This window comes from Citrus clementina, unplaced genomic scaffold (assembly GCF_000493195.1).
Source record: "Citrus clementina cultivar Clemenules unplaced genomic scaffold, Citrus_clementina_v1.0 scaffold_4, whole genome shotgun sequence".
NCBI classification, from domain to species: Eukaryota; Viridiplantae; Streptophyta; class Magnoliopsida; order Sapindales; family Rutaceae; genus Citrus; species Citrus x clementina.
Genome location: NW_006262274.1, coordinates 9,832,656 through 9,860,133, shown reverse-complemented (window position 1 = coordinate 9,860,133; position 27,478 = coordinate 9,832,656). Strand labels below are relative to the sequence as shown.

General features: G+C 32.9%; 1 long non-coding RNA gene across 2 annotated transcripts; it reads left to right on the top strand.

Moving 5' to 3' along the window:
- Positions 1-16,598: 16,598 nt before the first annotated feature.
- Positions 16,599-25,650, top strand: LOC18043662. 2 transcript variants are annotated; one of them, XR_002906074.1, is made up of 5 exons: positions 16,599-16,667; positions 16,786-16,890; positions 24,996-25,169; positions 25,245-25,349; positions 25,619-25,650. It is a non-coding gene; the product is annotated as an uncharacterized LOC18043662 (long non-coding RNA). The 2 variants fall into 2 exon arrangements; XR_002906075.1 differs by lacking the exon at positions 25,619-25,650 and adding an exon at positions 25,432-25,460.
- Positions 25,651-27,478: the final 1,828 nt, after the last annotated feature.

The following is a 27,478-nucleotide window of genomic DNA, read 5'->3' as shown; positions in this document are numbered from 1 at the left end:
GAGTGTATGCTCATAATGTCATACCGTAGGTAGGTTAACAACTGGTCATTGTTAGGGTGCTTAAGGGTATGAGAAATCTGACAAGCGACAACTGAGGATGCAAAATAATTCTGCCCAGTGCTGTAGGAATTGTTGTAGCAACTGGTGTTAATTTAGACAAAACAGTCAGTCCATGAAGAGAGTTTGATCACTCAGCTACCTCATTCCCATTAAATTCTTTTTACGCAATTCATTTAATTTGTTTTATTACTGCATTGATTTGTTTTATTTTTGTTTTTCTTTTATTGTTTATTTCGGTGGTAATTCACTTTTAATTAGAATCTTTTTGGAACAAAGGAAGTTTACACTATCGTGATTGCTGTAGCCTTTCTAGTAACATTAATCCATGTAGAGACGATCTCAAATATTCATCACTTTATTATTTGTTATGTCCACTTTCACATTGACATCAATAGCAATTGAGTTAAAAAAAAAACCAATAGGTAGCAATCAAAATTATAGAATCCATACCAAATCCAAATAGATTATACTACAGCTATCCTAATGATCATGGATGTGGTTTCTTTAGATGGTGGGAACCAACTAAAGAGGAGGCTGCACAAATTCGAGCAAGATCACATCAGTTTGAAGAACAAGCAAATCCACACATGTTCGAAGAAGCTATTCACAAAAGCCATAGTTTTAATGACAAATTAGATATCAACACCTTTCATCATAGATTTACCAACATTGAAACTATACTTCATCAACTAAAAAAATAACAATTCACTGCCATATCGTTGCTACTTGTAGTGTTGTTTATAATACATTGTAATGTAAGTTATAACATTGTAGAATAATTGATTGTAACAAAAAATGCTAGCCATATATTAACCATAATGTCTTATCTGATTTGAGTAGTCTAATGTAAATTACATTTTGATTCTCAAACTAACATTGGTAGCAGCCTATACATTCTAATCAGAACTTATATAGTTACATAGAAATGAATCTAAAAAAATAAAATGAATTGTTGGTTTAATTCCTAGTACTTGTAAATGAATCTTATGCCCAACAACTTAAAAAATAACACGAACCCTGCATAACTTATATACTAATTGTCATAAAATGCACACTACTGTAATTGGCAAGTTTAGAGTCAAAGCACAAACTGAAACTGCAGCTCCAATTTCATGTCATAAGTAGAGCAAGTCAACCTATAGGCTTGTTGATCTTCATGCCAGTCATGTGGTTCAAATGGCATTGTGGAAGGTGTCAAAAAATGGTTATACTACCTCCACAACTCAGTAGTAAATCAACTACTACCAATGCATCAAGCAAACATGCACAATCACTACATTCCAATTAACATTATTTAAATATCATATCAAGTCCCAATAATATATGTAAAATATCATGCAGTATGTATTTAATACTTGTGTATACTAAGTACATATGATGTGCATTCAAATTAATTTTTGGGCTAGGAAACATATAACTTACCCTCCATGGTAGGAAAATCGATGCCTTCCCTTTGTCCAATTTCTTCCTGTCTTTATGCTCATCTCTTCGATAGTCTCCCCTCAAGTCAACCCACGCAGCATCATTGCTTCCTTCCATCCTTTTCCTTTTAACCAAATTCTTTGAACTTGATGGCTTTGTTTGAATAGCAGCTTTATGCTTCTTGGCATTACACAGATTGTTTGTTCTTATGTTTTCAACTTCTACAATCACTTGGATGTTGTCACTTGCATGTCTTGGAGCAACAATTAATGCACAACTGGGTGATTCCTTATGAATAGAACTATCCATACCTCTTTTCTCTAATGTTGCAACTGTGTCTTTTAGTATGACATTAAACATCTTTCAATTGTATTTCACTTAATATTTATTAAGTATTTAACTACTCTAATAATTAATTATTTAATTACCTTAATAAGTAAGATAAATTAATTAATTTAGCAATTAACTTAATTCGGCAACAATAGAATAATAAAATTATATTAAAGTATTACCGACCTTGTTCTTTTCCTTCGCGACTTGTCAGATAGCTTCTCAGACGACGCTAAGACAAATCACAAACAAGCAAAATAATTATTAGTATTATATAGCCGTCTTCTCTTGTAAGGAGCATAAATTAAAGTCTTAAAACTTCTTTCAAAAGCTAGCCAACTGACGTGGTATAATCTTGTCCTCTTATTTGAATTTTCAGGGTTAACAAGGCAGCCTCTTCTATTGTGACTAAACTCTTTGCAACCTTTGCATTGCATCATGTATCTTTTACTTTTTGGTGGTACTTCATTAGCTTCCCTTCTTCTGTTAATCCTAGGTCTTTTAGGAGGCTTTCTCATTAAAGGAGGTAAAATTTCATCAACATTAGGATTTAGCCATGAATTCTTATCTGGAATTGGGTGAATCATTCTTGAATAACCTCTAATGTAAGTGTCCTTCTTTAACCATGAGCTGAGAAAATGAGCTTGGTCTTTACGATTATGGACTATACAAGGCATGACATGGATACAAGGAATCCTACATACCTGCCAATGTCCACAATCACAAACATGATGTTTAAGGTTAACAATATAAGTTTTATTGTTGTAATCCACTTTATACAACTATTCACTAGCTCTTACAATAGGATTTGCACTTCAAATTTGCAAATACTTTTGAAATACTATCTAAGCAACCCACAATGGAGGGGGTGAATTAGGTTTTTAAAAAATATGTAATGCTTGAACAAAACTTAATCCGAATCTTAAACGAATTTAAAACAATAATAAATAAATCAACTATAATGTAAAGAGATAAGCGAAGAGATATTCAAACACAGAGATTTTTACATGGTTCGGCCAACCTTACCTATGTTCACGCCTCTAAGCTCACCGGGTTTGATGATTCTACTAGTCAAGCCTCCAAGCCTTCAAGAACGCTTACAATTACACTAAGAGATTATCCCCAATCTCTTAACCCAAGTCTATCCCAACACTTAAAATCACTCAAAACAAATATTACAAATGTGTTTTTCTCACACACAAAATATATGATTATAAATCAATGCTCAATGTGTGAATAAATGAAAAATAATGAATTTAAGGCTCAATGAATGTTGTATTCTCGATCACAAGCTCAATGATGATGTTTTTATCAACCTTTGTTTGAATTTGATTGAGCTTATTTATAGTTAGAGCTAAAAACTAGGCATTATTGAATTTCTGTACACTGTCGGGTCGCTGTTTTGACTTTGGTAAGTTACCGTTGCGCCGAAATTCAAATTGTCGAATCACCATTTGCAGGAAGTCGGATTATTGTTATCGTTCTAGAAACTAGTTTAGAGATTTCGGTTATTTGTTTAACATAAACGGTTTACCGTTTGCAAGATGATTGTCCTTTGGAATGTTATCAGTGGACTGTTATTAATAAACGGTATACCATTATCTAAGCTTTACTCTCTGGAATGCAGTCGGATTACTGTTATCCATAAACGGTTTACCGTTATATGAGATTTGCTCTCTAGAATGCATTTAGTTTACTGTTATCCATAAACGGTTGTCTGTTATCTTTGATTTGCTCTTTGGAATGAAATCAGTTTACTGTTATCGATAAATGGTTGTCCGTTATCTTTGATTTTCTCTCTGGAATGAAATCGGTTTACTGTTATTCGTTAACGGTTTGCCAATAATTTACTTTCTGTAATGCTTTTGGTGTGCCGTTTAGCCATAAATGGTTAATGCAATCGGTTTACCATTTTCTTTAAACGATTTGCCGTTTTCTAGAAATTCACTCTCTGGAATGTAATTGGTTTGCCATTTTTTGTAAACGGTTTGTCGTTTATTTCCAGCAAGTTTTGCTTTGCTTTGAATAATATACGGCTTAAAAAATTGATCCAATTAACAACTAATTTTAAAACTTATCAATTGAAAATTTGTTTATTATCATCAAAATCATTATTATAAAAACAAAAGAGTTAACAACTTCATCATCTTGTCATAAATTCTTCTTAAAATCTCACACCCCTGGCCATTGCTTTCTCTCTTCTATTAATCAGCCTCTTATAAGTTTTTTTCTAATCCACTCTAGCATTGTCAGTATTGGCATCTTCTTTTAAACCTCAACCCATGCATTAAATGATTCAGCTACCTTGTTAGTACAATAATCATACTTGCAATTATTATTAAAAACATGTTTGGACCAGAACTTAGCTGGTAGTTTCCTTATTGTCTCATGTATGCCATCATATGTCTTTCTTAGCTCTTCTATAGCTCTATCAAATGCTCTTTGATTTGAAGCCCTTGTTGATACCCAAAAGTGTGGTTTGAAGCTAAAGAGTGGATGCTTTGCTTTTAGATTGGCTAGAATGTGCCTAGCACAATACCTCACATGTGCATTAGGGAACTCTAATGCCAAAGCATTCTGAATACCTTTTTACCTATCATATATAAAGGTGAACTGCCAGTTATCTCTTAAAAAAGTGTTCAAGTGCCCAAGAAACCATGTCCATGTGCTAGTGCTTTCAACAATACATTTGCAAAAAACAACTGGGAAAATTCCATCATTCACATCAATGGCCACAACTGATAGCAGCACACCCTTGAAGGGGTTCTTTAAATGGCATCCATCAATATTAAAAAAGGTCTACAATCTTGGTTGAAGCATTCTCTTAGTGCAGGGAAGGATACAACAAATCTGTCAAGTGAGTTTTGAGCTATTCTGTATGATATCTGACCATACTAACAAGTGCTAAAGCCTATGGCATCTTGTTAAGTATCATCTGTTCATAACTCCTCATTAGCCTATAACTTGACTCATGATTAGTACCCTGGCACTTTAAAACTTTTTTTTTTGCTCTGTATATCTTATGCTTATTCACTTTCACACCATACCTTTTTCTGAGTTTACTTATAAACCATTCAACCTAAGTGTCTAATTGTTCTATAATTGGTAATGTAACTTTACAACTATGAACTCCGCTGTACATTCAGGGTTTTTTAGATCTCTTTGACATGTGTGGACATTGTGAAGTCTCCTAATAAGAAATTGTGGTCCAAATCTTATCTTACATATAAAAACAAAGGGCATTGAAAGAATGCACAACCAACAGTAATTCTGGATCTCTCAAAGTTGTGCTTGTACATTTTGAGCCTATTTTCAATTGCATAAGTTCTTAAAGCCCAAGTTAACTATCTAAAGTTTCTGAAATAATGCCCAATTTTAATTACAACAGGGTCTTCACTAGGAACATACATGTTTTCTCTCATTATTACATCTATTTTTGACAAAACCTCATCAGTCTCATCATCATAATCTTCACCAAATTCATTATCATCACTATCACAATCAGATAGCATATAATCTATGTCACTCATTAGAATAAACATAACCCTCATTAGCTTGATCAATAGGAGGGACAAGGGCATTAATAACACTTGGAGCACCTTGTGGATGATGTGGATCTTTTTCTTTGGATTTAGTTAAGCCATAATCACTGTCATCAAAGTCATATATGAAAGTTGTTGGTTTAGTTCTTTTGGATTTCTTCCCATTATCATCAGAACTTTGAAAGGGGTTAGATGTTTGGAGAACCTATGAGTTAGGGTTCTGTATTGGCTGGGTTGAGAAGGCATTTGGGGTATTAAGTGTCAGTTTATGTAGGTACTGAAATACTAACTAGGCAACCCAATAGGGGGGTGAATTGGAATTTTAAAATTTAAGTTAAGCAAGCCACACAATAATTTAATCTAATGCCTTAATGAAATAAAAAACATTAAATTCAATAAAGCGCAATAATAAGAGAGTAAGGGAAGAGAAAACAAACACAATAATTATTACGTGGTTCAGCAATCCTCACCTGTGTCCACACTTCCAAGCTCACCCGGCTTGAGAATTTCACTATCCAAGCCTCCGAAGGCTTCAAGTTCTTTACAATTGACTTCAAATGTGTCAATGGACCTTTACAATCAAGAGATTATATTCTCAATCTCTTCATCCCAAGTGTTTCTCATATTTGTCCACTCACAATTTGATGAGAAATGAAAATTACAACGAACAATTCTCTTTTAGAGTGTATATACAATTGATAGCTCAATGAAGATTTAATCTATGATGATTTGCAAAATTGAAGCTCAATATATGTTGTGTGCACTTGTTTATGCTTGCCAAGATTACCAAAAATGAATTGGATTTGAGTTTATATAATTTGAGCCCAAAAACTAGCCATTATGAGTTTTCTGATGTAACCAGCTTGCCATTTTTGGAATCTGGTTAGCCGCTTTTATATTATCGTTACAGTAAATATTTAAATTTTAGAACATTCGGTATGCTGCTTTCGGAATCCGGTTAACCGCTTTCATTCCAGCAAGCTACTGCCCGAAATATGATTTACCGTTTGTCAAATCCGGTTAGCTGCTTGCTACAGTGACTGCTACAGTGAACTATTTTCTAAAATTATATTTTCTAAACTTTTCACAAAAGTCCAATTTTAGAATTTCTATATAATGCTTGTTATTCCCAAAACTTTTTGAAATTATGATATTTTCCAAAACTCTATGAACCTTTTCAAATAAGTCACTCTCCAGAATTCAAAGCAATACTTGATGATTTCAAAGTTTTCAAAACTCTTTCAAAAAGCAACCAATTTTATAAAATCATTTTTCCTTTAAATATAAAACCTTTATAATGTAAAAATAATTATTTATTTAAAATGTATAAAAAATAATTTGAGCTTTTAAAAGGTTAATCATTCTTAATTTTGTTTGTTATCATCAAAATCAACATTATGGATACATAAATATTAACAGGTACGCTATCTGTTGTTGCTGCTAAAGCTGAGGAGAGATTGAAGAATGTTAAGCAATTTTTTTCCTTTATGGGGTTTAATCAGAACCATCTAAAGCTGTTTTATCAACATTACTATCACTAATTGTATCAAAAGTGTATGTTTTATTGCTATGATTTGGTGACACTGTTTGTTGGTCTATTGATGATCTAAAATGGGTGTCCATAAAATCTTCAAACAAATCAGAGTTGGACCGAAATTCAGTATTAAGCTTTAATGTAGAAGGATATGGTAACTGGTATAGTTTGGCACTTATACTGGTAGGAGGGGCATCTGGGACAAGGTTATTCTGGTCAGTCATGATTGGAATATTGGTTTTAGGGGCTTCATAAATGATTACTTTAGAAGTTTGGAATAACGCTCTTTTAGTTGTTCACTTCGCAAGTGAAGGTATCTCATCAAACTAAAGTTGCATATAATAGTACTTGTTGTGGTGTTCATGTAACTGAACAATAAGATCATGATAATCCACAATCTGAACTTTCTTCCTTTCCCAAGATAGAAAAACACTTAGATTAAACTTCTCATCAGGAGTCATCCTTCTTGCATACACTCTTATTAGAACTTTTATGATAATACAGACTCTACTCAACTTGTCAAGATCAATGACACCAAGATAATGTGTTGTGTCTTTGAATGTGATATAAAAGGTTGTATTATTGTCATCATCCATTTTTGCCCGTACAAAGAATATTTTGTGCTTAATTAACTAATACTTAGAGTTGGTGTCATGTAATATAGATATTGTATTCCATAAAATGAAGGTGCATAAATTAACTTAAATCCCATTCTAACATTGTTGTCAAACAGTGAAACCATAAACCCAAAACATCCCCAATTGCACATACATAATGCAATAACATGCAATTAATAAATTTTAAAGTAAAATGTATGAGCAAAAGCAAGCATTCAAAGAATTCTACACTGACTATTATGAATAAAAATAAAATCTTCATCCAACAAAATTCAATCTTTAAAAAAATTAAATAAAAATTTACCATGGAGTACTATGATAGGAATCGAATGAGAAGCTGAGAAGAAAAACAAGACCAAGATGGTGAGGAAATAAATGGGTAGTGAGTGAAAATAGAACTACCATGAGTGTTTAAAAAAAAAAATTGAAGTCCCAACCATCATTGCATTTCAACAATAATGCAACATAAGTTAAACATCCACACAAAGTCAGTCATAAGTCCAGTACACATGCCAATAAAAAAAAATACAACAAATCCAACTACCTATTTGACATGCAAGTAACAGAGCAGATGCTTTATATTTATTATTACTATTATTATTGTTGTTATTTTGACACTATCATACACCCGTTGAAAAGAAATTTACATCGTGTGGGTAGAGATAGCCAACGGGTTAGGCCAGCAAAGAAGGTGCATGTGGGCTTGTGCTTGTGCGGTGTTGTGCCCACCATGTGCTTCTTGCTATATTGTACTGTGCTGGTTTTTTTTTTTTTTTTGGCTCAGGCTTGGCCCGACACGTGCCATGCCCACACATGCGTTGTCGTGCTGTGCCTAAGAACAAATCATGACAAGATTTTTTTTAAGAGGGATGCCAAGCCGTTGACATGTTTTTTTCAAGTCTATGTACTTTTTTTTTATTCATGTGCCTTTAGTCAGATTTAATAGAATCTGAAGTTCAAAACTCAAGTTTGTCTTCAATAATAATAAACTAATAATAGTAAGAGAATGTAATGCTAACTACTAAGTTAGAACTTATGGTAATATAATTCTTTTTTAATACTTACAACAACAACAATAACACTAATAAATATTTTTTAAGAGTTGACTTAATTGTTAACTCGAACTTACATAGAGTCATAAGTCATCGTCTATAATAATATTAATGCATACATATTATAAAATCATGATATTTATAATTTTATTTATTACAATCATAATATTATCTATTCATTTAATAAATTATGAGCATAAAACAATTAGAGTATTTTATTTGAAACTAAAAATGAAATGAATTTAAAAACTTACGCTAATAAAATATATTAAAAGATTCAATTTTAAGTTATTTTGTAAAATAAAAAATTTAAATTTATTTTCATTAAAAAGTGAAATGTGCTTATTGCGGAACCTTTCACATGCCATGCTTTAATCTATTTCTAATTGTGTTGTGCTTTTAGGGCCCACTTGCCTAAAATTCTCAACTCAGCCCAGCTTGTGTGCATATTCTGCCATGCCATGTCGTGCCATGTGCCCTACCAAAATGTATTCATGCTATGCTGTGCTGTACATACACGTGCCGTGTTCATGCTGTGCCACATGCCACTCTGCCCATTGGCCAGCTCTACATGTGATTATTTATTTCGTTTAAGGATTTCTCTACGATGCTATATGTATTTTTAGAGCATTGATAATGGGGTTATTGTGAACCCTTGATCTAAATTTTTTAATCTCAATCACCATTTAGTATAATGGATAAATAAATAATTAATTAAAATATAGCAAGTAACTTACAAGTTGTCGGTAAATATTGATTTTTAATTTTAAATTAGCATATAAGTGTTATATTATTCTATATCATGCATAGCACTTAAGATGCTGATCTTGTTGAAGTGTTCAAGTCATTCCAAAAGAGCTCAACATATATATACTTGCTTTAGACTTGACATATGAGCTTTAAATGGAATACCACAAAAGTAGATTCATTTCAATACTGAGAAATTTTATTTCCCTAAATAGAAGAAGAGATTGGAAACTTAGAAACTAAAAAAAATTAATGAGTAATCCATATAAAAACTTTACATTGAATATGAAGTTGAATTGAAGGAAAAAAAAAATTAAAGTAACAAGATACAAATTTCAATTAATAAAGTTCATGTTCTCGCAATTCAATGTTGGCTCTAATTAATAATTCACAGATGTTAGTTTTTAATTACTATGGCGGCATGGATAGTTGCAAGAGGATAAAGAAATATGTTTTTAGGTTTTATCAATGACTACGCATTTGAGACAAAAAGAGGATAAAAAAGTGTTATGCTATTAAAAATTAAATGATGCATTTATAATGTACCACAACATAAATGTAAAACGTAACCAATATATATATATAATGATATTTTTGAATAGTCAATTGTATCTTTCTTTTACAAAATGCTACTGGTAACAAAAAACTGCTAACTATGAGCATCTGAAAGAATGGTGCATTATGATTCATACCAGTTAATGTGGCTACTAACGTACCCTAAGTGCAGTATTACCCAGCAAAATAAGGCAACATAAATGATAAAAAATTAAAACTCCTTTAATAAGTGGGCAACATCATTAATTCATGTAAGGTAATAACTAAATATATAATAGCATCAAAGCCCGATTTGGTATGAATATAGTACAACAAGAACATCAAATCAATAATTCCTTATCTGGCGTGACCATCTAGTAGCACATTTAAAAGCCTACATGTCAAGCACTCAAGGCAATAAACTAACAATAAGATGAGCTAGAAGGACAAGTTAACCGTTCTTGTAAATGGTTTTCCTCGGTTAACATTATACACCCAGCTGGATTTGGAAGGAGACTGTTATGTTATAAACATAATCCAGTTTGACAATACAACTGAAATTTACAAGAATTTGTTGAAAAAATTCAAAATTAGAATTCAAATACATGCATTCAAATTTGGCTAATGTATCAATTGACCAACTTGCATACACATGCATGCATTCAACATTGGAGCAAATTTGAAGACAAATTGCTAAAGGTAGGCACCTAATTTTGTTGACAAATTTGTTGGGGTTGGTGCAGTAGTGCACCCCGTTTTTCCTTATAAATAGAAGGCAATTCCTTATTTGTTTGTGCATCCAAAAATTGTGAGATTTCCAAGTGAGTTTTGGTAAAGAAATTTTTTGAGAGTTTTTCCACTTTTGTAAAGTCTCATTATTAGTAAAATTATCTTACAGTTTTCGCCCGTGGATGTAGGCTTTACGCCGAACCACGTAAAAATTATCGTGTCCTACTTTCTTTACATTTTTTTACACCACATTTATATTCTCCAAAAGTTACAATCGCTGTAATATGAGTAATTGCTCAATCTCGTGCTTCCGCAACAATTGGTATCAAAGCCGAATGTTTGTGCTTGGGGCATACGACATTGTTCACGTATACGGAGTTGTTTATAGATATGGTATTGTTCACGTATATGATACTATTCATTAATACAGTGGAGACAACCCTTTATACTTGGAGGACAGTCTATTGCAAGTAGTGTATATTTTTGTATGTCTAGGAAAGTTTTGTCAACAAGGCGATAAGAGCCTAAGGAGTTTGGATTTTAAGTGGAACCGTTATGACCTCTCCATTCTCCTCGGAACTTTGTTAGTTCATTTATTCACGCGAAATAAACATTATAGAGACTATTTTCCAAGTGTAAATAGTTGTTGAAGGCACTGATCATTTGAATTAAGAAGGATGGTAGAGGCATCCTCGTCACCTTCATCAGTGAAGACTGCTGTGACTAATGCAAAGTTTGAAGTGGAGAAATTCGATGGTACCAATAATTTTGGTATATGGCAATGTGAGGTGTTGGATATCTTATGTTAAGAAGAGTTGGATGTTGCTCTTGAAGAAACATTTGACAAAATGGATGACAAAGAGTGAATAAAGATTAATAGACAAACATATGGTACAATTCACTTATGTCTGGCTAAAGATCAGAAGTATTCTATCATGAGGGAGACATCAACAAAGAAATTGTGGGAGGCACTGGAAGAAAAGTATATGAAGAAAAGCCTTGAAAATAGGCTTTATATGAAGAAGAAACTCTATCGATTCACATATATACCTAGAATGTCAATAAATGATCATGTGAACTCATTCAACAAGATATTGACGGATTTGCTAAATTTGGATGAGAAATTTGAAGATAAAGATACGATACTGTTGTTGTTAAATTCCTTTCCTGATGAATATGATCATCTCACTACTACTTTGCTTCATGGGAAGGATAATATCACATTTGATGTTGTATGCAGTGCGTTGCACAACTCTGAGACCAGAAAGAAAGACAGAAAGGATCACAGAGATGAGTGGATTTTGGATTCGATCTGTACTTATCATATGTGTCCCAACAGAGGCTGGTTTTTTTGCTTCAAAAAGTTAAAAGGTGGAATTATTTTTATGGGCAATGACAATACATGTAAAACCATGGGAATAGGTACAATCCAATTAAAAAATCTTGATAGCTCAATCAAAGTCTTGATGGATGTTTGCTATGTACCAAGCTTGAAGAAAAATGTCATTTCATTACGAGTCCTAGAATCTAAATGGCTCACAATCACTTTAAGAGATGGATTGTTGAAGGTAGTAGCTGGGGCGCTCATAATGATGAAAGACACAAGAAGAAATAACTTGTACTATTTCCAAGGAAGTACAGTTATTGGATCAGTATCAATAGTTTCTTGAAAAAATGTAGATTCAGAAGCAACCAAATTATGACATATGCGTTTAGGACATGTTAGTGAAAAAAATTTGCAGACTCTGATGAAGCAATGCTTATTGAAAGGTACAAATTCTTGCAAATTACAATTTTGTAAACATTATGTTCTGGGCAAGCAGACAAGGGTAAAGTTTGATTCAGCAATTCACGATACAAAAGGGGATTATAGACTATGTTCACAGTGATATGTGGGGACTTACCAAAACGACTTCTTTGAGAGGTATGCACTATTTTGTTCCTTTTGTTGATGATTATTTTAAAAAAGTGTGGGTGTATTTGATGAAGAACAAGAATGAAGTTTTGGGCATATTTCTGAAGTAGAAGAAAATTGTCGAGACTCAGACTAGTCGAAAGGTCAAAAGACTTGGGTAAGACAATGGTGGTGAATACAAGAATGATTAATTTTTACAAATATGTCAATATGAAGGTATTGTGCGACATTTCACTGTTTGAGATACACAACAACAGAACGGGGTGGCAGAACGCATGAACCGGATTATACTAGAGAAAGTTCGATGTATGTTGTCCAATGCTGGATTGAGCAAGGAGTTTTGGTCTGAGGTAGTTGTTTATGTGTGCCATCTGATCAACCATTTGTCATCAACTGCAATTGAGGGAAAAACTCTTATGGAAATATGAATTGGTAATCCTGCTACTGATTATAATTCTTTACATGTTTTTGTTCCACTGCTTATTATCATATAAAGGAATCTAAGTTAGACTCAAGAGCAAAGAAAATATTGTTCATGGGTATAACTGCTGAAGTAAAATGATATCGTCTATAGTATCCTATTACGAAGAAGACTATTTTCAGCAGAGATGTGATTTTTGATGAATCAGCCATGTTGAAACAAAAAAATTCTCAAAAGGATGACAAGATCGGTAGAACTTTGCCGCAGATGGAGTTTGAAAAGGTAAAAAATGATCCAGCTGGTGTTGATGAGATAGATAATGATTCTCCACCGACCGATGATGAAGAAGAGGTTCTGACCTAAGAACCTTCAGAGTAATAAGATTCAATTGCTTATAGAAGCCCACAAAGGGATATTCATAGACATGCTCACTTTGTTGATATGGTGGCCTATGCACTTCCAATTGTAAATAATGATATTCCTTCACTTACAGAGAAACAATATGTAGCCCTGAAAGTAAGCAGTGAAAGTTAGTAACAGATGAAGAAATGCTGCCTCTTTATAAAAATGGAACTTGAGAGTTAGTTACACTGCCTAAGGGTAAAAAAGTAATTAGGTGCAAATGGGTATATGCAAAAAAAGAAGGATTTTCTTATGAGAATGAAATTCGATACAAGACTAGATTAGTAGCAAAGGGTTATGCTTAGAATGAAGGAATAGACTACAATGAGGTATTTTCTCCAGTTTTGAAATACTCGTTTATTCAAAATTTTGCTAGCCATGGTTGCGCAATTTGATTTTGAACTAGTTCAGCTTGATGTAAAAACTACATTTTTACATAGTGATGTGGAAGAGGAAATCTACATGACTTAACCAGATGGATTCAAGGTTGCTGGAAAAGAAAATTGAGTTTGCAAATTGAGAAAGTCGTTTTATGGATTGAAACAATCTCTGAGGCAGTGGTATAAGCGATTTAATCGATTTATGAAAGGGCAAAGGTACACAAGAAATAAATTTGATCATTGTGTGTATTTTCGCAAGTTACAAGAGCGATCCTTCATATATTTGCTCTTGTATGTTGATGATATGCTAATAGCATCCACGAACAAAGATGAGATTGAGAAGTTAAAGATTCAACTCAATCAAGAATTTGAGATGAAAGATCTAGGTGAAGGTAAAAAGATTCTTGGCATGGAGATATGCAGAGATAGAGCTCGTGGCAAAGTCAGCTTGTCTCAGAAGCAATATATGAAGAATGTACTATAATAGTTTGGCATGACTAACCAGACAAAAAATGTGAGTACCCTGTTGGCTTATCATTTCAAGCTTTCTGCACAACTATATCCTTCAACAGACGCAGAACGAGAATACATGTTACAAGTTCTATACTCAAATGCAGTGGGTAGCTTGATGTATGCAATGGTGTGTATAAGGCCTGACATTTCACATACAATTGGTATAGTGAGAAGGTATATACATAATCCTGGTAAAGGACATTGGCAAGCTATGAAATGGATTCTACGGTACATTCAGAAGACCATGAAGTTGGTTTACTGTTTGAGATAGACGATACACTTAGTCAATGTGTGATCGGGTATGTCGATTTTGATTATGCTAGTGATTTGGACAAACGAAGGTCAACCACTAGATATATATTTACTTTTGCTAGAGGGCCAATCAATTGGAAGTCTACACTACAGTCTATAGTCGCACTAATGACCACCGAAGCCAAGTACATTGCAATTACAGAGGCTGTTAAAGAAACTATTTGGTTTCAAGGCTTGCTTGAAAACTTGGGATTCGTACAGGAGCAGATTAATGTGTATTGTGTCAGTCAAAGTGCTATTCACTTAACAAAGAACTAAGTTTATCATGCACGTACAAAGTATATTGATGTACGATTGCACTTTATGCGGGAAATTGTTGATGAGGGGGAAGATTTTTCTTCAGAAAATCAGGACTGCGGAGAATCCCGTAGATATATTGACCAAGGTGGAGACAACGATCAAGTTTGAGCATTGTCTAAACTTGATCAACATCTTACAAATTTGAAAGCAGTCAGAGAAGACAGAGACTTGAGGACGGGTTGTTGATAGTCAACTTAGATTTGGACAAAATCTTCGTCGAGATGGAGAATTATTGAAAAATTAAAAATTAGTATTCAAATACATGCATTCAAATTTAACTAATGCATTAATTGACCAACATGCATACACATGAATGCATTCAACATTGGAGAGGCAAATTTGAAAACAAATTGCTAAAGTAGGCACCTAATTTTTGTTGGGGTTGGTGCAATAGTACACCCGATTTTTCCCTATAAATTGAAGGCAATTTCTCATTTGTTTGTGTATCCAAAAATTGTGAGATTTTGAAGTGAGTTTTGGTAGAGAATTTCCTTAGGTGCTAAGGAAATTTGCACTATAAGAAAAGTGGCAATAAATGACAACGACTTTATGACAAAAATCATTTCATCATGTAACTATGATGGAGTCATGATAGAATTTTGATCTATCAAACTATTAATAATGTACTTGTGATTAGGGATGGCAAAATCCGGGTCTGGGTCCGAGTTTAGCCTTCCCGATTCCGGACCTGGATGCTATTTTCTTTCTCTCGGACCCGGATTAAAACTTGGTTTTTTTCCATCCGGGTCCGGTCCGGGTTCAACTTGGAAAAATTTGGGTTCCCAGATTCTGGGTTTTGAACTCGGATCAATAAATCAATTTCAACAATTCTAACCTAAGACAGCTGCCACTACTACAAAAATTTAAATTAATGACCCATAAGTTATGACGGTTCTTAAAAATAACCGTCATTAAAACTTTTTTATGACCATTATTATGTAAACCGTCATAATATTTAATACTTATAATGACGGTTTTTTTTAAAAACCGTCATTAAATATAAAATTAAAATATAATATTAATTTTAATGATGGTTCATTATAAAAACCGTCATTAAAAATATTAGTACTGACAATGACGGTTTTATTCGAAAACCGTCATTAAATGTAAAATTAAAATTTTTAATGACGGTTCGTTATAAAAACCGTCATTAAAAATATTAGTACTGACAATGACGGTTTTATCTAAAACCGTCATTAAATGTAAAATTAAAATTTTTAATGACTGTTATTTATAAAAACCGTCATTAAAAATATTTTATACTTACAATGACGGTTTTATTCGAAAACCGTCATTAAATGTAAAATTAAAATATAATGTTAGTTTTAATGACGGTTCGTTGTAAAAACCGTCATTAAAAATATTTTATAGTTACAATGACGGTTTTATTTGAAAACCGTCATTAAATGTTAATATTATTTTTAATGACGGTTTGTTATAAAAACCATCATTAAAAATACATACTTACAATGACGGTTTTTAAACTTAACTGTCATTATATATCCACTAAAATATAATCCCAGTATTAATGTTGGTTATTTTAGGAACCGTGGTTAAAGAGGAAATTATTAATCTTCATTCATGACCGTTTATTTTATAAACGGTCATGAATAATACAAAAAAAAAAAAGCAAAGCCGATTTCTAGACTTGGCATTTTATTTCATCACTTCAAAATATCTCTCCCAAATACCCAAATACCCAAATTCCTTCACTCGCTCATTTCTCTCCAGAATAGCCAAGATTAATTGTTGCCCACTTCCTAACCATCGCAACCTTGGGATTATTGTGCCGTCTCAGCAGCCACCGGGTTGAATCCCATTTTTAATGCTCCAATCCATCCTCAGTTCACTACCTAGGTCAGATTACTGGAAGGAATTTGAAATTTCTTATTTATGAGCCAAATCATTCTTGCTCTCTATCTCTCTCTGTATTTTCATTTTATTACTTATAAATCTCATTAATTGGACTGGGCAGGTTTTATGGTTTTGTAACCTAGCATTGGATGACTCTAAACATGGCTACTTCTCTCAGAGATTTTTGGTGTGCTTGATATCAGTATTGAGTTCAATCATCTGCAAGGTTTGTTTCAGTTCTTATAGTTTGTTTTAACACTTTTTCGTTGCCATGTAATTCTATGGTGTGGATTTTATGAAATTCATGTTTAATTCAAAAAACTCTGTTTCGTTAAGTATTTAGTTCTATGACTGGCAATAATAGGTAGAAAACCTTAAAAGGGCCATAACATCAATCTTTTTTGTTGTTTTTTAACTTTGTTTTGATGTAATAAAAGTATTCCTTCCTCCCAAACTCAATTGAGAGGATTTAATTATTCTTTTCTTATACTGAAGTTTTTAGAAGCTGTGATTGCCACTGATTTATAAAGAAAACAATAATTGGGAAATTATTCTGCGGTTGTCATGCTGCTATATGCTGTTAAAAATAGCACATGGAAAATCCAAGCATTGATTTTAGCAACTGGACAGCATCCATAAAATTTTCTCAGTGTGTCATGCTGCTATTTGTTGTAAAAAACAGTATTGAAAAGTTTTAGGTGCTATTTTAACACAATTACAGCAGCATGACGGCACCTAAAAATTTTTCTGGGTGCTGTCTTGCTGGTATTTGCTGTTAAAAACAGCACCTGGAAGTTCAAAATGCTGTTTTTATCAGATGGACAGCACCTAAAAAATTTTTTGGGTGCTGTCTTGCTGGTATTTGTTGTTAAAAACAGCATCTGAAAGTTCCAAATGCTGTTTTTATCATCTGGACAGCACCTAAATATTTTTCTGGGTGCTGTCTTGTTGGTATTTGCTGTTAAAAACAGCACCTGAAAGTTCAAAATGCTGTTTTTATCAGCTGACAGCACCTAAAAATTTTTCTGGGTGCTGTCTTGCTGGTATTTACTGTTAAAAACAGCACCTGAAAGTTCCAAATGCTGTTTTTATCAGCTGGACAACACCTAAATATTTTTCTGGGTGCTGTCTTGCTGGTATTTGCTGTTAAAAACAGCATCTGGAAGTTCTAAATGCTGTTTTTATCAGCTGGACAGCACCTAAATATTTTTTTGGGTGTTGTCTTGTTGGTATTTGCTGTTAAAAACAACACTTGGAAGTTCCAAATGCTGTTTTTATCAGCTGGATAGCACCAAAAAATTTTTAGGTTCTGTCATGCTGCTGTCCAGTTGCTTTTAACGCATTTTTAGCAGCTACGTAGCACTTATAAAATATTCTAGGTGCTGTAATTTGTTGTTTGCTGTCAAAAACAGCACCTGAAAATTTCAGTTGCTGTTTTTATTAGCTAGACAACACTCACAAATTTTTCGGGTGCTGTCATGCAGCTGTTTAAGGCTAAAAACAGCACTTGAAAAGTTTTTTAGGTGCATTCAAGCTGCTGTTTGTTGTAAAAACTGCAATGGAACTTTCAGTTACTGGTTTTATCAGTTAAACAACACCTAAATTACTTTGGGTGCTGTCCTACTGCTGTTTGCTGTTAAAATAAGCACCTAAAACTTTCAAGTGGTGTTTTTATTAGTTGGACAGCACTTAAATAAATTTGTAGGTGCTGTCATGATGTGTTTGATGTTAATTAAAAACAGCACTTGAAAGTTACAGGTGCTGTTTTAACACAATTACAGTAGCTATACAGCACCAAAATAATTACAGTGCTACCTTTTCTTTTTTCTTTTGTTTACTTATTTTCTTGTTTGCTCTTATGTCCAAACTAATTCCCTTTTATTTTTTGGAAATAAATAGGTTCAGTTTTCTCATTGGAACATCAAAGCACATTTGGTTACGAGGTAGTAATTAAAACTTCAAGCTTCAATTTATTGTTGTTGAGTTTACAATGGATAAGTCTTTGATTTCATTGGATAGAAGATCCAAAGAATATAGAGTCGGTGTTAAAAGCTTTTTGAATTTTGCCGTTCGTCACACAACAAATCCAAATCATATGCGTTGGCCTTGCTTGAAGTGTGGGAATGTGAAATACCAGAATCTTTCAGAGATAGAAACTCACTTGATTATCTTTGGAATCGATCAAAGTTATACAAATTGGTTTCTACATGGGGAAGAACTTGTTAGAGGGCCTTCTACTAGTAGAAATGCACAGCTTATAAGAGAAGTTGATTATGATCATGTTGATAATACTATTGAGCTAGTTCAAGGGGCACATGATAATTTTGAAAGTAATCCTGATGCATTCCCAAAATTGCTTGAGGATGCTGAAAAACCACTATATCCAGGCTGCAACAACTTTAAAAAGTTATCGGCTTTAGTAAAACTATACAACTTGAAAGTGAAGAGCGGATGGTCAGATAAAAGTTTCTCTGAGCTACTTAAATTACTAGGAGAGATGCTTCCAGACCAAAATGAAATCCCGACATCTATGTATGAGGCAAAAAAAACATTGAATGCATTGGGAATGGAATATGAGAAGATTCATGCCTGCCCAAATGACTGTATACTGTATTGGAAGGATTACAAAGTTTTGACTTCTTGCCCTACTTGTGGATTGTCTAGGTGGAAGGTAATAAAGAACTCGGAAAAGCTAAAATCGGGTGTGCCTGCAAAAGTTTTATGGTATTTTCCACCAATTCCTAGGTTTACAAGAATGTTCAGCATCAAGGAAACATCTAAAAATTTAACGTGGCATGCAGAACAAAGTCAAGTTGATGGTTATCTACGTCATCCAGCCGATACTCCATCATGGAAGCTCATAGACTACACATGGCCTGCTTTTGCATCTGAACCAAGAAACCTGAGACTTGCTCTTTCTGCGGATGGGATTAATCCACATAGTTCCTTAAGTAGCAGGTATAGTTGTTGGCCAGTTATACTAGTGACTTATAATCTTCCACCGTGGCTATGCGTGAAAAGAAAGTTTATGATGTTAACCTTGTTGATATCGGGTCCTAAGCAACCCGGCAATGATATTGATGTGTACTTAGCACCATTGATCGATGATCTGAGATTGTTATGGGAGGTGGGAGTTGATGTTTATGATGCATACCGACAACAATCTTTCAACTTAAAAGCTATTCTTTTATGGACAATTAGTGATTTTTCGGCTTATGGAAACTTAGCTGGTTGTACTGTAAAGGGCTATAAAGCTTGTCTGATATGTGGAGAAAAAACACGTTCTATTCGATTACAGCATAGTAAAAAGATTTCTTTCATGAGGCATAGAAGATTTTTATCACGATCACACCCGTATCGTGATATGGTAAAAGAATTTAATGGTCTTCCCAAATATAAAATAGCACCCGAACCATTAAATGGAGAGGAAGTTCTAGCAAAAATGGATAGGTTGAATGTTACATGGGGAAAGCAAAATGGAAAATGTCCAGTTTCACAAAGTTATTGGAAGAAAAAGTCTATATTTTTTGACCTTGAATACTGGAAGTATCTTTATGTTCGACATGTGCTTGATGTTATGCATATTGAGAAGAATGTATGTGAGAGTATTGTCGGTACATTGCTTGGGATAGAAGGAAAAACAAAAGATGGACTTGCAGCTCGTATGGATCTTAAACCATTGAATATGCGGACTGAATTGGAGCCTATAACTGAAAATGGGAGAACTAAGTTACCTGCAGCATCTTTTTCATTAAGTAAATAAGAGAAAATTAGATTTTGTAAAACATTATCTGAGATAAAGGCCCCTGATGGTTACTCTTCAAATATAAGAAATCGTGTGTCAATGCAAGATCTAAAGTTGTATGGTATGAAGTCTCATGATTGTCATGTTCTGATGCAACAGTTATTGCCCGTGGCTATAAAGGCATTGCTACCAGATCAGGTTAAAAAAGTTATAATGAGAGTGTGTTTTTTTTTCAATTCATTGTGCAGTAAGGTTGTAAATGTGGCTGCACTTGATCAACTACAAGCTGATGTAGTCGAAACGGTATGCTCGCTTGAGATGTATTTTCTTCCAGCCTTTTTTGATGTCATGGTTCATTTGATGGTACATCTTGTTCGAGAAGTTAAACTTTGTGGGCCGGTTTATTTACGATGGATGTACCCATTCAAAAGAGACATGAAAAAGTTAAAGGGGTATGTCAGGAACCGTAATAGACCAGAGGGTTGTATAGCTGAAGCATACATTGCTGAAGAAGCTGTTGAGTTTTGCTCAGAGTATTTATCTGGTGTAGATGCAGTTGGACTTCCATCTAGAAAAAATGCTACATATGACTATTCAGATATGGGCTATCCTCTTTTAAGAGGTAAACTTGAGACTGTGCCTTTTCACCAATGGCAGCAAGCACATCTTTATGTTCTAGCAAACACAAATGATGTTCAACCTTATATCGAGTAAGTGTTTTGTATTATGTTTTCAATTACTATCATTTATTTTATTTTATTCTTCTAAAATGAAGTAATATGTCTAAACTATTATATTAGTGAGCACTTTGAATATTTGAAGGAGTTACACCCCATAAAGTCTAAAAGAGAAAAATTGTTGCACGATGAGCATAGTAAAACATTTATTGGCTAGTTGCGCCTTAAGGTAATTACTTATTGATTAATGAATTAAGATTTCCATTATGTTTGTTTTTTCTTTGTTTGGTTAATTTTGATAGTATATGTTCTTTTATTGCACCAAGGTTGAACAACAATTGAATAGTTCAAGTCACGGCATTTCCGAATCACTGAGGTGGATAGCACAAGGGCCTCGTTTAGAAGTAATAAAGTATTCTGGATATGTCATAAATGATTGCTGATTTTACACAAAGGAATTGGATGATGCACGAGTTGTTCAAAATAGTGGGGTCACTTTAATGGCCAAGGCTTTACAAATCTCAAGTGCTAAAGCTAATAATCCAGTCTATTCGGATATGACTTTCTATGGCATTATTGAAGAGATATGGGAGCTGGACTACCATCAATTTAGAATTCCAGTGTTTCGATGTGATTGGGTTAAAAGTAGCAATGGTATCAAAGTAGATAAGTTTGGGTTTACTCTAGTTGATCTTCAAAGAACAGGGCATAAAAATGATCCATTCATTCTAGCATCGCAAGCAAAACATGTGTTCTATGTTGAAGACCAACTTGATCCTAGATGGTCAATTGTTTTAGAGCCTTCTATAAATATTGCAAAGGATGATGTCGATGAAGATGGCTTATATGACCATTTTATGAACCAACAAGCTTTGAGTAGCAGATTGCCTCTCATTTGATAGAAAAGAAGAGCCTAATTTAGCCTATTTTAAATATGATTGTGAGCACTTAGTTATAAAGAAAACTTTATGATATTTTGTTCATATTATTTTTTTGTGAAATCATTTTCTTGATTATTTCTTTTATGGTTTACTAATCATGTTTAAGTTACAGGCTTAAATGGATTCTTCAAATATTCCTCAAGATGATGATGCGCATGCTTTAGGAACGAATGAGAGGAAGAAAAGAGGTCCAACCATGATGCCTAAAATTGTAAAGGGTACAAGCAATGGGAAGAAGTTCCATGTTAACTTTAACTACAAAGGACAACCAATAGGTAAGATGCGACCAAAATTGAGTAGTATGGTTGGGGTTTGGTCTCGATCTTTGGTTCCGATTATGTATACAACTTGGAAAAAAGTACCAATAGAAGTTAAAAACAAGTTATGGGCATGTGTTACGGTACATATGCTAACATTTATAATTTTTTTCATAAATAATTCAGAAATTACTAATTTAATAATTAAATTTCTAATTTATTAATTATGATCATTTTCATGAAGGCAAAATTTGATGTTGGGGAAGATAGAAAAAGATTCATTATGCTGAAATTTAACAAGACTTGGAAGACATTTAAGTATAAGCTCACAGCATATGTAAAAGAGCATATAGATGAACCTGAACTCTTGAGACATCCCCCAACCGGCCAAGAATGGGGTTCAATTCCTCAAGAAGATTGGAACCAATTTGTTGAGTCCAAGAAATCAGTAGAGTTTAAGGTTATGAAATACTATTATGTGTCATATTTTCATATAACTACTTTATTGTATCATAACTTTTGTTCTTAATGTATGATGTTTTTTGGTTAACTTGATAATGCAGAATCTTAGTGAATCTCAGACAGAACGGCGTAACAAAGTCACTCTAAATCATGGTCTTTCTAGAGGAGGATATGTTGGCTTAGAAGAACGAATTGTAATTTACTTTTTAAATATTCTTACTTTCCTTATTTCTTATTCCAACTTTGTTGCATTAAGTGAACTAACTAACAACATAATTTATTGTAGCAACGAGCAACTGGTGTTTATGCTCCCGTACCACGAGAAGACTTATGGGTTGAAGCTCGAAAAACAAAGAATGGTGAATTTAGAAGTGAGGATGTTAAAGAAAAGGCTGAGAAAATAGTAAGTTTATATTTTTTACATAGTATTTGACTCATAAGATTATGGTAAATATAATCTTATCCCCCTGAATTTTTTGTCTTTGTAGACTGATTTAAAGAAACAAGTTGCTGATGGAGAAATTTCATTTCAACCGGGTGAGGATATTCTCACTATGGCTTTGGAGAAACCAGAACATCCAGGTCGAGTACAAGCTATTGGTGATGGAGTGACGATAACATCATAGTTTGGAAGGGCGAAACGTAAATCTATAGCAATTGATATAGAGAATATTGTCGAAGAGAAAGTGGATAAGATTGTCATGCAGAGAATGATAGAATTTAGAAAGGAATTCATGAAGGAATTCAATGATTCTCAATTTCCACCAAATCGACTACAATCTGACCGAGATAGTTGTTCAGATCTAGGCGAAAGACAAGATCAGAGTAGGCCTGTCGCAAAGGACCAATCCACACCAATTGCAAGGTTATCAAAGGTACATTTTACTGTTTATTATTTTTTAATATTTTTACAGTAAACTTTACAGGAGATACAATAGTAAAAATAGTTTATTTTATTGTCATTTCTGCAGCTGTTTTGTCAAGAGAAAAATAATGTTGTTTTTCTGCGAAACATCAGTGGAAGATATCTTTATGTTACTGCTATTTTGTTGTTATTTCGTAGTGAAAATCAAGCTACTTTTTGTAAAACAGCAGCAAAAATAGCTTTATATTACTACTGCTCTTACTGTTGGTCTGGAGTAGCAAAAATAGTTGTTTATTTTATTGTTGTTCTTACTACCATTTTGTAGTAAAAATCATGTCGTTTTGCTGTAAAACAACAACAAAAGCAACTTTATTTTACTGGTTTCTTGTAGTAAAAATCATGCTGCTGTTTTTTTTCAAAACAACAAAAAATATACCTTTATTTTACTGTTATTTTTGTTGTTGTTTTATACTTTGAGTAATGTTGCTTTTTACAAAAGAGCAGTAAAAAACAACACCATTCTATTGCTATTTTGGCTGCTGTTTTGTACTAAACGTTATGTTATTTTGCGTGCAAAACAAAAGCAAAATCCTTACTTTTTGTGACAACGTATAAGTAACAATAGTTATATTAACATAACTTTATTTTACTACAATGTTGTCTATTTTTTGCAGCTGTTTTATGAAAGATTAAGTTATTCAATAATTTATTTGTTGGTTTATTACCTTTTATTACAGGGGACTTTTTGTAAGTTGGCATTAGGCGATGACCTTAACATAGTGGCTCAAGGAACGGTGTTTATGGATAATGAACCAAATGCAACCGTGCATGGCATACCACTTGCATCTACTGATGTACGTGTGTCTATTGATGTTGCATTCCAAAAAAATGCTATCTTACCTCGACCGGTTCGTGATGAACTTATACTTGTAAGCCATGCTATTGGATCTATCGTGGCTTGGCCTAAACAATTTGTTATTACAAGTAACAACGAGGTAAATTATTTCATTATGCCATATATTCAAATAAGTAGATTATTATTTTGTGTTTAATTGATTTTTTTTTAATATTAGGTATCAAAGTTTGTTTCTCAAGATGTAGCAAGTTCGAGTATGCCTCCAATTGTGAAAAGTCTTTTTTCATTTGCTAAGAATGTGATGCACCCCTCCGGATCCATTATAATCAATTTTGATCCAAATATGTTTGCTTCTACAACTGAAATGATGTTTCTTGGTAGGGATGATATTCTACAATTTTGTAGAATGGAACAAATATCAGTTAGTGTCATAAAATTGTATATGAGGTGATGTGTTATTCCAAATTTCTAATATTGCTATGTATAGATGTAAGAGTGTATATTATTTCTGTATTATGTCTTGCACAGGCTGCTATTTGAGAATATAAAGAGATGCAATTTGGAAAAAAGGTTCAAGTTTGTTGATCCAGAATTTTTTGCAAATGGGAGTGCCCATGACAGTGAGGAAAAGGCCAAAAAGCTTGGAGATATAATGGAATCGATCGATCCAACGCAACTTATCATTTTTCCATATAATGAATCGTAAGTTATACATTCAAAGTGAATAAGATTGTTATGATATTTGGAATTTTACAATGATAAGTATATTGCACGCAGAGCACATTGGATGTTGACTGTTATTGATTCATATGAAGGCCAATGTTATTTTTTTGATTCAATTGGTCATGATCCGCGTCAAAACTTGAAAGAGCTTATTAATAGGTATGTTAAAAAATTGTACTTTTTAGCTTGTATTTTCTTTATATTATTTTTTAATATATGCTTTGTAATTTTTGAAATTAAGTTCATTGAGAATGTTTAGCACGGCACATGGAAAAATTAATCGGAAGCATTGCATATGGAAACCAATGAAAGTAAGGAACATTAGTCTTAAATTCAAATTCATAATATTTTGTATATGAGATTTATAATTTATTATTGCATGAATTTGATCATTGTGTAACTTAAATCTATTACTTTCTCTTTTGTAGTGTCCTCGTCAACCCAAATATGTTGAGCATTGTGGATATTATGTGATGAAATATATGTGGGATATTGTGGCTAATACTAATGTCTCTATTCCAGAAAAGGTATTGGCAATTTGTTATCAAATATTTATTTATTTTCCCCACAAAAAAATTTATATATTTTTCACTTTATAGTTTGTTAAGATACAAAGCTACACTCAAAGGGAGATTGACGAGGTGAGATGCGAGTGGGCTAGGTATACATGGCAACTTGTTGCTACATATGAAAATTAATTGATTGATAATTCAAGGTCAGTCTCTAATAGTACTAGATACTACAACTTATCATGATTAAACTACAACTTGTAATAAATGAGCTTGATATATTTATTTTTTCTTTCTTTGTAAATAATGTTGTAGGTCCCTTGCAGCTGCATAATTTTTTTGAAAATATTACATATGAAGACTTGATGAGAATTTAGATGTGGTAGCTAGATTACATGTGGAAGAGCTAGTATTTTGTTGAAGATGAAGGATTGTCAAAGTTCTCTACAAAAGAGCATGAGAATTTTCTTAGTTAGTAGTTGATTTTGTTATATTGGAAGAGTATTTGTAAGAATTTCAATGTATTACATTTTGTTGAGGATGTATGAAGGATTATACATCTAAGATTTTTGTAAAGCAATATTTTGTATATGATATAGTTTGTAAAAACGTAATTGTAAAAATATATTTGTTAAATAGAAAATTACAATTAAAGCATGCTTGTAATAATTTTTTTTTTAGATAACATCAAATATGACGGTTCTATAAAAGCCATCGTTATAAATTGATAAATAGTCATAAAAAGTAGCAAAACATGATATAAGATGACTGTTTTATATAAAACCGTCATGTAAAAATAGTAATTTAATGACAAGTATTTAAAAAAATCATCATAAAAAAATTTTAAAAATAAACATTTAATGACGGTTTTTAGGAAAAAACCGACATTAAATGTTCATTTTTAATGACGGTTTTTTCTTAAAAACCGTCATTAAAAAGTACATGTAATGACGGTTTTTCCTAAAAACCGTTATTAAATGTTTATTTTTAATGACGGTTCTTTCCTAAAAACGGTCATTAAATATCTAGTATAAATAACAAATAATGACTGTTTAGTAAAATAACCGTCATTATAAATACACATTTAATGACGGTTGTTAGGAAAAAACCGTCATTAAATATTATGTATCCATGGCATATAATGACGGTTTTTTAAAATAACCGTCATTATAAGTGGTCATTTAATGACGGTTTTTGAACCGTCATAAAAAATATACCCCCTTTAATGTCGCTGCCTAAGATGACGGTTTTAAAACCGTCATCTTATGTCTTTTAAAACCGTCATTAAAGACCAATTTTGTAGTAGTGTGCACAATAGACCGGGGCCTTAGAACACACAAAATAACCATTAGACCTCTAAGAATTTGTTATGTAAAAATAAAATTAAAATCCAAATGAATTCTAAATTTCTAATCACACCGCTGAAAGAGCATATATAACTAAGCATAACTTTCAATGATATCAAAAAGAAGAAACATAAACAAATAATAAATCTCACTCATCAAACTCCCAACTCTTCCATCAATATTATATCTTAAGTTACATTCTTGGAAATGCTTTACCTGATTCCTTTTGTCCATCTCTTACATTAAAAAAGATTGTTGGAATAAAGCAAATCAAACTCAAAACTATGAAAGAATTCTTAGCCATTTTAACCCAAACACGCCATGTTAATTCTTTCTAAGAAAGCCCATAAAGCTCATAATTAATCAGCTCTCAACTTTGCAAAGTGCATGCTGAAATAGGATCTTCATACTCATTTCCAAGCAATAAAGGAGC